The 15006-nt window shown below is 48.0% G+C and overlaps 1 pseudogene; it reads left to right on the top strand.

The window, feature by feature from the left end:
* The first annotated feature begins 11285 nt into the window (after nucleotides 1–11285).
* Nucleotides 11286–12261, top strand: LOC129013606 (acidic leucine-rich nuclear phosphoprotein 32 family member B-like; annotated as a pseudogene).
* Nucleotides 12262–15006: the final 2745 nt, after the last annotated feature.

The raw sequence follows: 15006 nt of genomic DNA, 5'->3' as shown, positions 1-15006 counted from the left end.
CAACAGGGTGAGACTCCGTCTCAAAAAAAAAAAGATGATTTGACTAATTAGAGCAGTGGTTCTCAAACATTAGAGTGCATCATCATCACCTGCAGGGCTTGTGAAACCAGCTGCTGGGCCCCACACCAGAGTTTCTAACTCAATAGGACTGAGGTGGGGCCTGAGCATTGCATGTCTATGTTCCCAGGTGTCATTTGAGACCATGCTTTGAAAACCACTAGTGTAGGGAAATATACTACAGAATATGTTATGAATATTCTTGAGAATATGTATATATGTTAACTTACAGGTTTCTGTCCAGTGGAAACGATAACACCCAAAGATGACAGTTTTATTTCCCAATATGATTTTTTTTTTTTTTTTTTTTTTTTTTTTTTGAAACGGAGTCTTGCTCTGTCACCCAGGCTGGAGTGCAGTGGCACGATCTCAGCTCACTGCAACCTCCACCTCCTGGGTTCACACCATTCTCCTGCCTCAGCCTCCTGAGCAGCTGGGACCACAGGCGCCCGTCACCACGCCAGGCTAATTTTTTTGTATTTTTAGTAGAGACGGAGTTTCACCATGTTGGCCAGGATGGTCTCGATCTCCTGACCTCGTGATCCACCCGCCTCGGCCTCCCAAAGTGCTGGGATTACAGGCGTGAGCCACTGTGCTCAGCCCCCCTCTTTTTTTTTGAGACAGAATCTCGTTCTGTCGCCCAGGCTGGAGTGCAGTGGCACAATCTCAGCTCACTGCAACCTCCGCCTCCAGGGTTCAAGTGATTCTCTTGCCTCAGCCTCCCAAGTAGCTGGGACTACAGGCGCCCACCACTGCACCTGGCTAATTTTGTATTTTTAGTAGTTTTAGTAGAGACAGGGTTTCAACATGTTGGCCATGCTGGTCTTGAACTCCTGACTTCAGGTGATCCGCCTGCCTTGACCTCCCAAAGTGCTGGGATTACAGGTGTGAGCCACCATGCCTGACCTCCCTATAGGATATTAACAAGTTTTGTCTCTATCTCAGAATATATTTCAGAATGCCCTTCCTGGAGCATTACAGACACTGTCTCTCAAAAAGCTCCTTGAACTTGCTTCACCATGTTGCTAACTCCCTTGTGAATTAAAGAAAATATCTTATACATATTCCTTCATTTGTATGAAAATCATGCTTTTAACATTGTGAAAATTATACTTCAGGCTGGGTGCGGTGGCTCACGCCTGTAATCTCAGCACTTCGGAAGGCCAAAGTGGCGGGATCACATGAGGCCAGAAGTTTGACACCAGCCTGGCTAACATGGTGAAACTCCATCTCTACTAAATAAAAAAATCAAAATTAGCTAGGGGGTGGCACACACCTGTAGTTCCAGCTACTTAGGAAGCTGAGGCACAAGAATTGCTTGAACCCAGGAGATGGAGGTTGCAGTTAGCTGAGATTGTGCCACTGCACTCCAGCCAGAGCCAGAGCGAGACTCTGTCTCAAAGCAAAAAAAAAGAAAGAAAATTATACTTCGATACAGTATGCTAATATAAAGGATATAATATGGTTTGGCTCTGTGTCCCCATCCAGATCTCACCTTGCATTGCAATAATCCCCATGGGTCAAGGGTGGGACCAGGTGGAGATAATTGAATCATGGGGGCGGTTTCTCCCGTGCTGTTCTCGTGATAGTGAGTGAGTTCTCACGAGATCTGATGGTTTTATTATGGGCTTTCCCGTTTGCTCGGCTCTCCTTCTCCCGCCTGCTGCCCTGTGAAGAGGTGTCTTCTGCCATAATTGTAAGTTTCCTGAGGCCTCCCCAGCCATGCAGAACTGTGAGTCAACTTAAACCTCTTTTCTTTATAAATTACCCTGTCTTGGGTATTTCTTCATAGCAGAGTGAGAATGGACTAATAGAGTGTACTAATAACAGCCCAGACAATAGTATACAGGTACTACTATACTTTGATGCTAGAGGTATTTCCATTAAGGTCAGGAGCAGTATGTGCTATCATTACCATGATCTAACATTGTTCCAGAGGTTTTTAGGTCAGCAATTCTCAACTGGAGGTGATTTTGCCTCCCTGGGGATATTTGACAATATCTGAAATCATTTTGGCTGTCACACTGAGGAGTGCTACTGGCATGTAGCAGGCAGAGGCTGGGGATGCTGCTAAACATCCTGTGAGGCACAAATAGCTCCATAACAAAGAATTATCCAGCCCAAAATGTCAATAGTGCTGCTGTTGAGAAACCCTAGTCTAGACAAATAAAACATGGGAAATTCATTAACACAAATGTGGGTAAATAATAAACTAGTATTTGCCAATGGCAGTCTAGCTAGGAGGTCCAAAAGAAGCACTTGAAGAACAGTTAGATTTTGCAGGGGCTGCATGGTGGCTCATGCCTGTAACCCCAGTGCATTGTGAGGTCGCAATGGGAGGATCTTTTGAGGCCGGGAGTTCAAGACCAGCCTGGGCAACATAGTGAGACCGCATCTCTACTATAAATTAAAACCAGCCAGATGTGGTGGTGTGCTCTGATAGTCCCAGCTACCGAAGTGGGAGTATCGCTTGAGCCCAGGAGTTGGAGGCTACGGTGAGCTGTGATCATGGCACTGCACTTGGAAAAGATATTTTTTGAGACAGGGTCTTTCTCTGTTGTATGCTGGGTCTTGCTATGTTGCCTGGGCTGGTCCTGAACTCCTGGCCTCAAGCAGACTTCCTGCCTCAGCCTCCAAAAGTGTTGAGATTACAGGTGTGAGCCACTGCCCCTGGCCTTACAACATAAAAATGAAAAAATAAGCTGCAGGATGTTATGTGGACTGTTGAACGATGTTGGAAACAGTTGTGCATGTGACCCAGCTGTAACCAGTTATAAAAGTATCAGGATTAAGAAATGTACTGTGTCTGGGCTTTCCCAAGTTTAGGTTCCCACTGAAAGAATGAGATGGACCTTTTCTTCCTCCCCTCCTCACCTCCCTGCAAGAACCTGGACTGTGCATTTTGACGGGCAGGCTCTTACCTCTGGCAGGCCACAGGGGGCATGCAGAGCCTTTCTGCATGTGTTCTCTGGGCACTTGGATAAAGACCCCCTGTCCAGGCCTTTGTTTAGGGTATCTGGCCCATGGAGGAATGAGGCTGGAATCACCTGGGAGGGATAGAGGGTTCAACTGGAAGGAGGAGTGACCTGAACTCCAGGTTCTGGGCTTATACTTTGTTCCCATGCAGCACCCTGTTAGTGGTGACTGGGTCCTGGAAGTCAGGGACCTTGGTGGCCAAGCGTTGGCTGGACAGGAGGAGCTAAGGGAGGTGAGGGGCATCTCTCCAGCACTGCCCCCCACCCTGTCCCCGAATCAGTGCCCTCTGTCGACTCAGACACAGCCGTGGCCAGCAGCAGTGTGGGTCAGCAAGGGCGAGTGCACTCAGCACGGATCTGCTCCATAGTCTCCACCTCACTTCATCTCGGGTTGAGGAGAGTAAGTCCCTGCAGCACTGATAGGATATCCTGTCAGCTGAGAACATTCAGCTTGATTTAGAAATATAAGGTGGGACATCTCTTGGGCATGGCGTGTGGAGCAGTGCCATCCTCTGTGGCAGCGAGCCAAGCAATAAACCAGAATGTGCAAAACCTGCATCCCAGAATCACCGTTCCTGGAGGAAAAGCCTATATTGTCAAGATGCCCACAACCAAATTAACCCAAACATTCCACCCAGCCTCAAAAAACCAGTAGAACTTTGACATTAACACACTAACCCTCAGGTCTATATGGAAATGTGTAAGAATGGCCACATACTGTAATGTGCGGTCATTGAGAGAGGAACCCGTCAGAACAAATGGAACCAAGTCCAGAAACATGTGTGTCTAGGCACAAGATGCCAGCATGTGTGTCAGCCAGGGAAGCAGACCAGAAGGAGATATTTATTAAGATTTAAAACTGAGCTGCATACCTCAGGCCTATAATTCCAGCATTTTGTGAGGCTGAGGTGGGAGGATCGCTTGAGCCCAGGAGTTTGAGGCTGCAGTAAGCTGTGATCTTGCCACTGCATTCCAGCCTAGATGACAGAGCAAGACCCTGTCTCAAAAAAAAGTGCTGAGATGCGCCCTTACATGAAGCCGCCTTGGGCACAGTTTCCAAGACTGGTGAAGCCTCACTCAGGACCAGGGAGGAGGCCCAGCCGTAGCTAAGTTTCCACCACCTGAGTGGCACAGTGTCCTGTAGGTGGCCATAGTGTCCTCAGTCCAGTCTCTGTTGGGCCTCAGATCCCCCGATCATGCCCTTTCTGCCCAAGCTCTGCCTCCTTATGGCCTCCACTGACCGCAGCCTCTTCCACCTTTCCAAAGGGACCCCTGCTCATGCTCTCCAGCCCACAGGAGTGCCTGCTTCTCCAGGAAGCCCAGCCTGCTGGCTCTGGGCTCTATGTAGGAGAGCTGGGCAGGCTGGATCCCATCACTGAGTTCAGTCTCAGGGGTCTCCACCCATGCTAGGCTTCCACTGATGGGACATAAGTGGCCAGGGGGGTTCTTTACATCCACACAAGAGCCACATGGTGACCAGGAGCAGGGTTCTGAGAGGTTAAATGACTTGCCCAGGGCCGCAGAGCTGGCTAGAATTCCTGCACTGCCACATCCAAGGCCGTGTTTGGGCCTCCCACTTGGGGGCCCGGACACCCCTCTGCATCTACCAGGCTGGGAAACACATGTCTGCTGCAGCTTCCTCCGAGTGACTTACAGCAGCTGCAGATTTCTGGGGGGCCTTCTATGGGGCCCACCGCAGCATGGAGCCAAGAACTCTTACAGAGCCCTGCATTCTCTCTCTGCCCCCTTCAGCTCCGAACTCATACTAGCTGGTCTGATGTAAGAACAGGCCTTGGTGAGGGTGTTAGGGCTCTGGTCAGTAGCCCAGGCCTTCAGCAATCAGGTGATGTCGATCTGGAGAGAAGGTGCCTACTGGGGGGAGCAAGAATGGCCCAGGGCCCTGGCCCCCTGCAGGGGCATCCCCCTCTTCCTTCCCAGGGTCCCCTGAGAATCCAAAGGCATCCAGAGTAAAGTGCAGTGTTCAGCTGTGTCCTGGGGTCCAGGAAAGCCAAGGAGAAGTTGCTCCACCTGCTGTCCACCAGGCACCCCAGCAGAGAACAGCCTCAGCCCACCCCAGCCCAACACCAGATCCCAGGGATGGATCCACCTGTAAGAGGGCAGCATGAGACTGCCCCCATTGTCCCCAGAGAGTCCCCTCAGTCATGGGCTCTGACCAGGGTGCAGGTGGGTCCAGCAGGCTGGCCCAGCGTGGATGTGGCTGCCCACTGGTCCTCTGAAGAGCCTCAGGGGCTTGTAGCAGCTGGTATATGTCTGGGCTTGGAAGCAGAGGATGTCCCCCAGCCAGAGGGCAGGGGACACTTGTTTTGCATTCCAGTCCTCTGCAAGGACAGGGACCCCAGGCTCTGGGAACCCCAGCTCTGCCCGTCCTGCCCACAGCCTACCACCATTTGGCCCAGGCAAGTCGCCCCAGCTCCCACAGAGGGAGCCACCCTTCCTACCTCCTGATGTTTGTCCACACCAGTCAAGTCCATTCTGGAAAAACCCTCTGCGTCCTTGGGAAGGCACCTCCTCCTTGACTCCTTTCCAGAGCTATCGTCCCCACTTCCATTTTCTACCTATCATTCGATGCAGAGACCAGCTTCTTCCCTGGGCCAGGGCTGCTCTGGAGGCAGGGAGGTCATGGCCAGGCTGTGGGATGTAGCAGAGCACTGGGTATAGACCAGGCTCTCCAGGCACACCTGGGCAGAGAAATCAGAGACCCACAGGTGAATGCCTCTCCTTCTGGCCCCACCCACCTCACAGGCAGAAAGAGGGAGGCTTCACAAGGAGGTTGAGGTAAACAGGGGAGCCCAGGTCACCTCTGTCTGATCTCCTGCCCTCCTGGGAGAAAGCCAGAGGTTGGAGCTGGGAGGCCTCGAGAGCCCTGGCCCAGCCCTGGTTTCACTGATGAGGCGCAGGGAGGGGCTGGGTCAGCCCGAGTCACTGAGTCCATAAGGGAGGGCCCTTACCATAACCCAGGACCCTAGAGCTAGCCGAGGCCCCATCCCTTTCCCACCTAGACCAAGGTAGTGGCATGAACTGGCTTCTGGCTTCTAAGGCTGAGGCCCAGCACACCTCTCCCTCCCCTTGCCTGCAGCTGTTGTCACACATCAAAAGTGAGCTTTTCCCCAAGGGGCCGGAGGCGCAGCTCCTTGGACTGGACCAGGTGGCCAATCCAAACAAGTCCCTGTGTGTCCCCACCAGCCAGGAATTCTCACGCCATGCAGCAGCTGGGGGCACCAGGATACCCTGGGGGATTCCAGGGATGAGCCTTCCCCAAGGCTCCCACAGCAGCACTGCCACCCCCAGACCCACCACAAGCCCCATGTCCATGCAGCCCTCGAGAACCCGGCCCCTCACACACACCTGCCCCACTCCTCACACCTGGCTTTCCTGTGAAAAGTGGAACTGGTTCCACCTGGGCCAGCTGGAGAAGGGCCTCAGGAAATCACCATTCTGGGGATTCATTCAATCATTCATTTATTCACCAAATACCCACTGTCCACTTTTCTGTACAAGGCCAGGGCTGATAGTCAAGTGGAACACATGTCCCAAGGAGCTTTCCTCTCTTTAGAGACAGGCAGGTGGACTCTCAGACTGTGAGGTGCCCTCTGGGCTAGGGGGTGCCCAGGGCTGGATGCAGGCAAGGGCCTTACCCACAGGAGGTGCTGGTGGGTACAGATGTGGAGGACACCATGGGGTGAGGGTACCCAGACAGAGAACCCAGCATTTGCCCGTGCCCAGGCCCAGGGCGTGACCTGGGGCAGGTGCAGGGCTGCTCTATCTGGAAGGCTTCCTGACTCTGCCAACGATAGGCCATGGCTAGATCAGGCTTCATGTCGATTTTTAATATTATATTTAAGACATTTTGATTATGTAACTAAACATGATTATTATGATAAAAATTATGAAATATAGAAAAGCTAAAAACCCAAAAACCAGCAAACCACTTCTCTCCCTAAATAACTGCTTCAACAGTATTTTTGGACTTTTGTTCTCATGTATCTGCAACTATAAACATAAGGTGCACAAGATAGTATCCTTCCCCATATTCTACTTTGGAGCTGGATTTTTCACTCAGCAGTGAATAGAGGCAGGCTTTAAACAGGCCAGGCATTGTGAGGGCCCTGGGAAAGGAGACTGACCATGCTGCTGGGTGACCTTGGGCAAGTCTCGCCTTCCTCAGAGCCTGGATTTTCTCTGTCCAGTGAAGGGCAGGAAGGGCTGTAGTAGGACAACATCAGTGCTTCCCAAACTCAGAACTGCCACATGGAGCTGTGTGAGCTGTCACTGCACAACCCCAGGGGCAGGAGCATTCTTGTCATAGCCTCCGTGCGTGGGGCTCCTGCCCAAAACTGTGGTGTGCGAACCTGGGACCCACAAGAGGATTTTAGGCGATATGCAGATGAATTTATTTTTACCATTACCTTCTATTTGTAGTAAATGAGACCGATTCTCACTGGCAGGGCTTGTTAAACCACAGATCACTGAACCCACTCCTCAGAGGTTCTGATTCAGGAGGTCTGGGGTGGCACCTGAGAATCTGCATTTCTAACGTTCTCAGGTTATGGTGATGCTGATGCTGCTGGCTCAGGGACAACACTGAGAATCACTAATCACAAATTTCCTTTAATTAATTTATTTATTTAAGGCAGAATTTTACTCTGTCACCCGGGCTGGAGTATGATGGTGCAATCATGGCTCAATGCAGCCTCAACCTCCTATGCTCAAGCAATCCTCCTGCCTCACTTCTCGAGTAGCTGAAACCATAGGCGCACACCACCATGCTGGATACTTTTTATTTTTTGTAAAGATGGAGTTTCACCATGTTTCTCAGGCTTGTCTCGAACTCCTGGGCTCAAGCAATTCACCCGCCTGGGCCTCCCAAAGCAAAAGTTTCCTTTTTAAATACATTTATTTAGGTTTTAAAAATGAATTGACTTAAAGCACATGAATAGATCTTCAACACTAACCACTGGGGAAATGCAAATTAAAACCACAGTAAGATATCACTACAGGTCTATTAGAACAGCTCAAATCAAACATAGTGATAATATCGAATATCAGCGAGGATGCAGACAAAAGTAACTCTCTCATACATCGCTGGTGGGAATATAAAATCGTACAGACATTCTAGAATATAGTTTGGCAGCTTCTTTAATTAAACATATACCTCAATATATGACCTAGCAATTGCTTCTGGGCATTTGTACCAGAAAATAAAACTGATGTCTGCACAAAAACTCATACATGATGGTTCATGGCAGATTTATTTGTAATAGCCGCAAACTGGACACAACCAAATACTCCCCAATAGGTGAATGGTTAAGCAAACTGCTACGTCTATTCTATGAAATGCTATTCATCAATAAAAGGGGGCCAGGCATGATGGCTCATGCCTGTAAACTCAGCGCTTTGGGAGGCCAAGGCAGGTGGATCACCTGAGGTCAGGAGTTCAGGACCAACCTGGCCAACATGGTATAACCCTGTCTCTACTAAAAATACAAAAAGAATTAGCTGGATGTGGTGGCAGGCACCTGTAATCCCAGCTGCTCAGGAGGCTGGGGCAGGAGAATTGCTAGAACTGGGGAGGCAGAGGTTGCAGCGAGCCGAGATCACACCATTGTACTGGGTAACAAGAGCAAAACTTCATCTCAAAAAAAAAAAAAAAATGGCCAGGCATGGTGGTGGGTGCCTATAATCCCAGCTACTCAGGAGGCTGAGGCAGGAGAATTGCTTGAACCCAGGAGGCAGAGGTTGCGGTGAGCTGAGATCACGCCACTACATTCCAACCTGGGTGACAGAGTGAGACTCCATCTCAAACAGAAAAAAACAAAAAGGAACATGCACAACTTGGATGGATCTCAAAGGGCATTTGCTGAGTAGAAAAAAAAAGCCAGTCTCAAAAGGCCACATATTGTGTGATTCCATTTATATAATGTTCTTTTTTCTTTGTTTGGTTTTGTTTTATTTTGTTTTTGAGATGAAGTCTCACTCTGTGGCCCAGACTGGAGTGCAGTGGCATGATCTGGGCTCACTGCAGCCTCCGCCTACTGGGTTCAAGCAATTCTCATGCCTCAGCGTCCCAAGTAGCTGAGAGTACAGGCACTCACCATCATGCCTGGCTAATTTTGTATTTTTAGTAGAGACAGTGTTTTGCCATGTTAGCCAGACTGGTCTCAAACTCCAGGCCTAAATGTTTCCACCTGCCTCAGCCTCCCAAAGCACTGGGATTACAGGTGTAAGCCGCCATGCCAGGCCTTCATTCATTCATTCATTGAGAGAGTCTCACCCTGTTTTTCAGGCTGGACTGCAGTGGTAGGATCACTGTAGCCTCTACTTCCCAGGTTCAAGCGATTCTCCTGTCTCAGCCTCCCATGTAGCTGGAACTACAAGCTGGTGCCACCATGCCTAGCTAATTTTTGCATTTTATAATATTCTTGAAGTGACGAGATTATAAAGACAGAAAGCAGATTAGTGGTTGCCAGGAGTAGGAATAGTGAAGGGGAAGAGCCAGGAATGAGCGCAGAGGAATAGCAGGAGGAGGATTTTCGTGGTGGTGGAATGTAGGGAAAAGAGAGATCAGACTGTTATTGTGTCTATGTAGAAAAGGAAGATATAAGTAAGAAACTCCATTTTGACCTGTACCCTGAACAATTGCTTTGCCCTGAGATACTGTTAATCTGTAACTTTGCCCCAATCTTGAGCTCACAAAAACATGTGTTGCATGGAATCAAGGTTTAAGGGATCTAGGGCTGTGCAGGATGTGGCTTGTTAACAAAATGTTTATAAGCAGTATGCTTAGTAAAAGTCATTGCCATTCTCTAGTCTTGATAAACCAGGGGCACAATGCACTGCAGAAAGCCTCAGGGACCTCTGCCCTGGAAAGCCGGGTATTGTCCAAGGTTTCTCCCCATGTGATAGTCTGAAATATGGCCTCGTGGGATGGGAAAGAGCTGACTGTCCCCCAGCCTGACACCCGTGAAGGATCGGCGCTGAGGAGGATTAGTAAAAGAGGAGGGCCTCTGTCTCCTGCCTGCCCCTGGGAATGGAATGTTTTGGTATAAAACCCGATTGTACATTTGTTCAATTCTGAGATAGGAGAAAAACCGCCCTGTGATGGGAGTTGAGACATGTTGGTAGCAATGCTGCTTTGTTATTCTTTACCCACTGAGATGTTTGGGTGGAGAGAAGCATAAATCTGGCCAACGTGCACATCCAGGCATAGCATCTTCCCTTGAACTTATTTGTGACACAGATTCCTTTGCTCACATGTTTTCTTGCTGACCTTCTCCCCACTGTCACCATGCTCTCCTACTGCATTCCTCTTGCTGAGATAGTGAAAATAGTAATCAATAAATACTGAGGGAACTCAGAGACCAGTGCCGGTGCAGGTCCTCGGTATGCTGAGCACGGGTCTCCTGGGCCCACTGTTCTTTCTCTATACTTTGTCTCTGTGTCTTATTTCTTTTCTCAGTCTCTCATCCCATCTGATGAGATATACCCACAGGTGTGAAGGGGCAGGCCACCCCTTCAGTGGAACAGTTCTGTATCTTGATTGTAGCGGTAGTTAAAGGAGTCTACATATGTGATAAAATGGTATAGACCTAGACACATGACAATGTTAGATATTGTCCTACATTTATACAAAATAGAACCTTTGGAGGAAACTGAGTGAAGAGTACATGAAACCTCTCTGTACCATCTTTGAAATTTCCTCTGAATCTATGTTTCCAAATAAAAGGTTAAAATTTTTAAAGTTGCTTTAGACAAAAATATTAAATAAAAGGCCGGGCGTGGTGGCTCACGCCTGTAATCCCAGCACTTTGGGAGGCCGAGGTGGGCGGATCACGAGGTCAGGAGATCGAGACCATCCTGGCTAACACGGTGAAACCCCGTCTCTACTAAAAGTACAAAAATTAGCCGGGCATGGTGGCAGGCGCCTGTAGTCCCAGCTACTCTGGAGGCTCAGGCAGGAGAATGGCGTGAACCCGGGAGGCCGACCTTGCAGTGAGCCGAGATTGCGCCACTGCACTCCAGCCTGGGTGACAGAGCAAGACTCCTCTCAAAAAAAAAAAAAAAAAAAAAAAAAAAAAATTAAATAAAAATAGTGTCCTCTCCACTCCTGTGAGTAACTTGGCTCCGGGGGCTCCACTCGCCTGCTCCCATGCCACCCGCCACCCAGGACTGTGCCGCCGGCCTCTGCCGTGAGCAATCCCTTCCGACAGCCCTCGCTGCGTAGGCCAGGAGACCTCTCTCCCATCTGTCCCCACCACCGAAAGTTAAGTTTGAAGACGGGGGAAGAGGGGAACATGGACCTGAAGAGGAGGATCCACCTGGAGCTGAGGAACTGGACCCCGTCAGCTGTTCGAGAACTTGTCTTGGACAATTGCAAATCACAAATCAAATGATGGAAAAATTGAGGCTTAACAGCAGAATTTGTGAACTCAGAGTTCCTCAGTTTAATAAATGTAGGCTTGATCTCAGTTTCAAATCTTCCCAAGCTGCCTAAATTGAAAAAGCTTGAACTCAGTGAAAATAGAATCTTTGGAGGTCTGGACATGTTAGCTGAAAAACTTCCAAATCTCAAACATCTAAACTTAAGTGGAAATAAACTGAAAGATATCAGCACCTTGGAACCTTTGAAAAAGTTAGAATGTCTGAAAAGCCTGGACCTCTTTTAACTGTGAGGTTACTAAACTGAATGACTACCGAGAGAGTGTCTTCAAGCTCCTGCCCCAGCTTGCCTACATGGATGGCTATGACCAAGAGGACCAGGAAGCACCTGACTCAGATGCTGAGGTGGATGGTGTGGATGAAGAGTAGGAGGGTGAAGAAGAAGATGAGGAAGACGAGGAGGAGGAGGATGGTGAAGAAGAGGAGTTTGATGAAGAAGATGATGAAGATGAAAATGTAGAAGGAGATGACAAAGATGAAGTCAATGAGGAGGAAGAAGAATTTGGACTTGATGAAGAAGATGAAGATGAGGATGAGGATGAAGAGAAGGAAGAAAGTGGGAAAGGTAAAAAGAGGAAGAGAGAAACAGATGATGAAGGAGAAGATGATTAAGACCCCAGATGACCTGCAGAAACAGAACTGTTCAGTATTGGTTGGACTCCTCATGGATTTGATAGCTGTTTAAAAAAAAAAAAAAAAAGGTAGCTGTGATACAAACCCTAGGACACCCACCCACTCAAAGAGCCAAAGAATAGTTCCTGTGACATTCCATCTTCCTCCATGTAGTCCCTCTTGGTAATCTACCAATCTACCATTGAGCTTAGGGACTTGACCCCAACAAAATTGTAAGCGTTGTTAGGTTTTTGTGTGAGACTCTTGCTGTAGCATAGATAGCTGTGATTGGTGAGTCAAACATCTGTGGCTACCAGTTACACCGAGATTTTAACAGCATTTTTACTTTCTGTACAACAAAAATCTTTGTAAATAAAATCTTAACATTAAAATAATAATAATAATAATGTTGATTGTATGCAGGCCTGGCAAACCTTTGACACATTGAATGACTGGCATCTCTAATCCATCCAATTCACAATTGCCCCTGGCCAGACCCTGTCCTAGGCTAGGTCACCTGCTGGAAGATAAGACTGTGGATCCTCTCCTGCTTGGCTTTGGGGTAGAGATGCCAGATAAAATATAGGACACCCAGTTAAATTTAGATTTCTGATAAAAAATAAACTATTTTTTAGTATGTACCATGCATATTTAGGACATACTTATACTAAAACTTATTTCTCTAAATTCTTTTTTCACCATCTTCACAGGTGTTGATATTTCTCTAAATTCTTTAATGTATGTATTTAGTTACTTTAAAGCTCTTGCCTGCTAATTCCAATGTGTGAGCCATTTATGGGTCTGCTCTCTTTTTTTTTTTTTTTTTTTTTTTTTTTTTAGATAGAGTTTTGCTCTTGTAGCCCAGGCTGGAGTGCAATGGCACCATCTCGGCTCACTCCAACCTCCACCTCACCTGGCTGGTTTTGAATTCCTGGTGATCTGCCTGCCTCAGCCTCCCAAAGTGCTGGGAGTACAAGTGTGAGCCACCGTGCCTGGCCCTTTTTTTGTCGTTGTTTCGTTGAGATAAGTTCTCACTCTGTTGTCCAGGCTGGAGTGCAGTGGCATCATCTCAACTCACTGCAACCTCCACCTCCCAGGCTCAAGCCATCCTTCCACCCCAGCCTTCCAAGTAGCTGGGACCACAGGCACGTGCCACCAGCAGTCCTGACTGGTTTCATGGAAGACAATTTTTCCACAGACGGGATCGGGGTGGTGGTTATGGCATGAAACTGTTCCACTTCAGATCATCAGGCATTAGAGTCTCATAAAGAGTGTGAAACCTAGATCCCTCACATGTGCAGTTCACATTAGGGTTCACGCTCCTATGAGAATCTAATGCCTGCTGATCTGATGGGGGTTGGGGTGGAGCTCAGGCAGTAATGCTTGTTGCTCACCACTCACCTGCTGTGCAGCCTGGTTCCTACCAGGTCACCAACGGGTACAGTCCACAGCCTGGGGCTTATGGGCCCCTGCACACCACCACACTTGACTCGTTTTTGAATTTTTAGTAGAGATAGGGTTATGCCATGTTGCCCAGGCTGGTCTCGAAGTCTTGAGCTCAAGTGATCTACTTGCCTTGGCCTCTCAAAGTGCTGGGATTACAGGCGTGAGCCACCATGCACGGTGGGTCTGTTCGTATTGACTGGTTCTCTCTTAATTTTAGGATATATTTTCTCGCTTTTTCACACATCTAGTATTTCTTGAGCTGTTGGACGTTGTGAACCTTCATTGTAGAGATGTGGATTACGTTATCCTACTCTAGTGTTGAGTTTTGTTTTGCAGGGAATTAAATTACTGATGGGTTAACTTGATCATGTGTGTCAAGACTACATTTTAGGTTTTGTTAGGGTGAGCTGTTTTTCAGTTTTGCCCTTATTCCCAGGGAATCTTCCTTAATCCCAAGGCATGGCCTTCTAGGCCCTCTGTGAATGTCTGGGATATTCATCAAGATCTGAGATTCCAAGAGTGGAGATGCTGGCTGAGCCAGAATTCAGATGTATCTCCAGCAGTCTGTGACCACTGAAATTGCTGTTTAGCTTTCAGCTCCCCATTGGCCTCAATCCGCACACTCATTGTTTGGGATTTGGCCAAGGACCTGCAGCAAACTCTATAAGATTTCTGGCGCTCCTTCTCTGCAACTCTGTCCTTTCTGATACTCTGCCACACACATTTTAGCAGCCCTGAGTGGCAGTCTCTGTTTCCTTCACCAAACAAGACTGATCCTCTCGGCTTGGACTCTGCTTCCTCATGCTGTCATTGAAGGTTTAGAAACTTTCCCCACCAGAAAAACGTAGCAGTCACTTCATGTGATTCCCTTCTCTCAGATTGTACATGGAACTGCCTATTGCCCAATGGCTGAAGACAATTTCTTCATGTCCTTTGTCCAGCTTTGTAGTTGTTTATGCTGGAAGACTGCCATCAATACAGGTACTCCATCATGGCTACAATTCAAGGTATGATTAATATCATATTCATTCTATTCTAAAAGTAGAGAAGACAAAGACCAACAATTCTAAGAAAAATGGAAAAAATATATGAAAGTTCAAAGAAAAAGAAACCCAAATGCCGCTGACACACAGGAAAAAATGTTTAACTTCACTGATAATAAGAAAGATACAATTTTAGGCCGTGTACAGTGGCTCACACCTGTAATCCCAGCACTTTGTGAGGCTGAGGTGGGAGGATCGCTTGAGGCCACAAAGTGAAGGTGGCAGTGAGGCAAGATGGCACCACTTGGGGTGATAGAGTGAGAGCCTGTCTCAAAAAAAAAAAAAAAAAAAAAAACAGATACAAACATCCTGCAACCTCTACATGTGGCCATGATTGCTAACAGGGACCGGATTTGCCTCCCACCTTGAACAACTAGAAAAATGGAACAAAATATAAAACAATAGTTTTCGGACAT

The sequence above is a fragment of the Pongo pygmaeus genome, chromosome 16, assembly GCF_028885625.2.
Source record: "Pongo pygmaeus isolate AG05252 chromosome 16, NHGRI_mPonPyg2-v2.0_pri, whole genome shotgun sequence".
Lineage (NCBI taxonomy): Eukaryota > Metazoa > Chordata > Mammalia > Primates > Hominidae > Pongo > Pongo pygmaeus.
The sequence above is the reverse complement of the archived record's forward strand: the minus strand, read 5'-3'. Positions and strand labels throughout refer to the sequence as shown.